The sequence below is a fragment of the Solanum pennellii genome, chromosome 11, assembly GCF_001406875.1.
Source record: "Solanum pennellii chromosome 11, SPENNV200".
NCBI classification, from domain to species: Eukaryota; Viridiplantae; Streptophyta; class Magnoliopsida; order Solanales; family Solanaceae; genus Solanum; species Solanum pennellii.
This window is the reverse complement of record NC_028647.1, coordinates 20,226,863-20,230,289: the sequence shown is the minus strand read 5'-3', so window position 1 is coordinate 20,230,289 and position 3,427 is coordinate 20,226,863. Positions and strand designations below refer to the sequence as shown.

The 3,427-nt window shown below is 34.4% G+C and overlaps 1 long non-coding RNA gene across 1 annotated transcript; it reads left to right on the top strand.

Annotated features, from left to right (window-relative positions):
* The first annotated feature begins 218 nt into the window (after positions 1-218).
* Positions 219-2,912, top strand: LOC114074669. The gene is made up of 3 exons (XR_003574998.1): positions 219-363; positions 1,103-1,163; positions 1,662-2,912. It is a non-coding gene; the product is annotated as an uncharacterized LOC114074669 (long non-coding RNA).
* The last annotated feature ends 515 nt before the right edge of the window (positions 2,913-3,427 follow it).

Genomic DNA, 3,427 nt, shown 5'->3' with positions numbered 1-3,427 from the left:
TTTGATGAAATGTTGGTTCTAGTACTTGGCCTATGGTTAACCAATATAGGCATGTCATAACCGTAGGGACTATCCAAAAATTATTTTAAAGGGTGTTTTGGTCTTTTCCTATTCACATAATTTCTATTCTACACCATTTTGCCTATTTAAAGGGAACCTATAACTGATTTTACCCATAAATTTATTAATTCTCAAATCATGCTCCCAAGAATCCCCGAATTCCTCTCAATTTTCTCCTCAAGGAGTAATGAGAAAAACCTAGAGTTTTAAATCAAATCTCTCTTTTCACTATTTATTCTAGGATTTGATCTTCAAAGTATGTAGGCTTTATCAATGGGATTCATTCACCCATTGAGCACAAAGGTTTTCTCAATCTATCCAAGTTAATTTTAATCTAATTAATTAGGTTTTCATTCAAAACCTGATGGGTTCTATCATATGGATTCAATTGATTGGTTATGATTTTATTTTGATGATTAAGATTAAATTACATGTTTTCCAACTAATTCCATGATAACTCATGCATTTATCATGATTGACTTTGAACCCTAATTTGCATGAACTTATGAAGAAGCTATGAAGCTATAAATGATGTTTTCATGAACTTATGCATGATTTGTGAAAAAGGAGTTTGCTTTAGCTTAGCATCAATGAAATTGTGAAAGAGTTTTTCCATATATATTTCCAAACTATGTGCCCCGATAGGATTAAACAGCTTAGCTAGTGGATTCATATATAACATATGACATGATATGAAATTCTACCTTGACAAGTAGACTCTCACTTCTTGATGTTTGAGGTTCATCAAATTCCATGTATAACTGACATGGTCTATTGTCGGTTAAAGTTAATAACCCATAAAATGAACTAAGTTACTCTCAAACATTTTATGAAACTCTCTTTATGATCTCAAGATGCATAAACCATGTTCATGATTATGATTCTCTTTAAAGGTGTTCACTATGCTTAGTTTGGTCACACATTTCAAGTTTTTGATTTTGTCCCTTTATGATCATGTTTTATGTTTTCATGCATGTACCTCATACTTACTAAATTCCATTTACTAATGCATACTTGTGCATACATTCTTTCACTAATGTAGGGCTTGGGGACTCCACTCCTTTCTTTTGTGGCTAGTGAGAACATAGAGATTCAAGAATTAGGTGAGTCATCATGTTCTAAGGATGATGTCACTTTATTTATTTCATATGTATTTTATATTTTATATGTTTTATGTGGTGTACGAGTTACGTCCAACCTTTCCTTTTGATGTAATAGAATGCTTGTCAAGTCTATGTTAGACTTTCGCTTTGCAATGTCAAACTCTTTTCTTGAAACGGAATGCTTTACTTTGTTTGTTTCTATGTGTATACATATGTCTAGTGGCTTGTAGATCGACTTTCAGAACCCTATAACATCTGGGGTGTACTTTGGGTCATGATAAACTTGGTATTCAGAGCACAATATTTTAGAAAAAGGTCCTAGGATATCATACAAGCCACACTGAGTAGAGTCTTATTTAAAAGTGTGAAGTGCAATATTTATGAATATGAGGATAGAAAACGTTTAGGAAATTTCACTTGTTTCATTACTCTAAAGTCGTGTCATAGAGTCTATATCTATAAAAATAATTCTCCTAAATTATTTTTGGTTCATTTTAGGATATGACCCCTCAAAGAGATTATGTGAGAAGGAATGCGGGCAACAACAATATGGAGACCTAGGCTCCTCAAGTTCCACCAATCCTTTGGCTGAGAAAGTGATTCATGCTTAATTCCAATATTTTTTTCCAAGTGTTGGGTCAAGCTATGATGACCCAAGATAACAAAGAAGTTAATGCTCTTGAGAATCCAAATGTAGGAATGATGGTGGTAAGGATAATGGGCTTCAATAGGATGGATATTATCCTCAATAGTTCATTAATGAGGTTTAATAGACAATAGGGATTATCGGATTGTCTACGGTAGAGAAGGTAGAATTGGATGCTAACAAACTCAAGGATGTTTCTCAAGTGTGGTTTGAACAATGGAAGATATAGAGGGCGGTTGATGCGGGTCCTCTTGATTGGGAGAAATTTAATGGAGTTTTTCTTGATTGTTTCTTTTATTTTGAAATGAGATAACTGAAAGAGCTTGAGTTCATTAAACTCCGACAACGAAATATAAGTGTGGAGGAGTATTCGTTGAATTTCACTAGTAGGCTAAGTATGCTCCAACCATGGTTACAGACTCTAGAGCAACGATAAGTAAGTTTGTGTTGGGTGTCTCCGACTAGGTTGCCAATGAATGTCGTACCACCATGTTGTTAGGAGATGGATATTTCTCATTTGATGATACATTCCCAACAAATTAAGGAGGAAAAGCTCAAGTAAAGGGAAACAGAATCCAAGAAGGCAATGATCGATAATGGTGACACTGACATTCTTAGTCTAATTGACAAGGACATCCTCAATTTTGGCAAAAGGTTTTACGAACAAGGTTCCTCTAATGCTTTGTCTCTAATTTTCAACAAAGATAAGGTGTCTAACCGTAAGCCTCAAGGAGGAAATTCTGCTAATGGATGTTTTATATCCACTTTCCCAAGGTGTGAAAAATTCACTCAATTAAGTGCTTAGTCATTACAGATGGTTTATTTTGTTACGGGAAGAGTGGTCACATGTGAAATATTTTACATTGAAATTTAGCCATGGTAAGAATGGTAGACAAATTCAACCTAAATGTTCTGGTTCAGGTGCTCAGAATCAAAATAGATTCTATATACTGTGGCATGATCATGAGGGTTCTCTGGATATGGTGAAGGGTATGTTGAAAGTATTTTATCTTGATGTACTTGATCCCAATTCTACCTTATGGTTTGTAATTTGATATTGGTCCCGAAATCCTTTCTAATTCAATTGTGGCTAAGAGAGTCTATATAAATTGTCCTATTTTTGTTTCTCATAGAGTCACTCATGTTGATCTTGTGGAGCTCGATATGTTAGATTTTGATGTTATTCTTGGAATAGATTGGCTTCATGCATGGACTGAGTGTCATATTCAAGGTCTAAATGAACCTATAATATCATGAAAGTGGAAAAATTATGTTCTTAAGAGTCAATTTGTATCTTGACTAAAATATAGAAAATGACTTCTAAGGGTTGCCTTTATCATTGTGTTCGGGTTAGGGATATAGATTCTGAAACCTTTACTCTTGAGTCAGTCTCAATAGTGAATGAGTTTTTAGAAGTCTTTCCAGATGACCTTCTCGATATTACTTTTGAAAGGAAAATAAACTTTGGTAGCAAGGGTAAGGATGGAACATTGAAACCTAGCAAGGGTAAGGATAGTCGAGTAGTCACAAGGTGAAATATTGTACATTGAAAACTAGCAAAGGTAAGGATGGTAGACAAGTTCAACCTATATGTTCCAGTTCGGGTACTTAGAAGCAA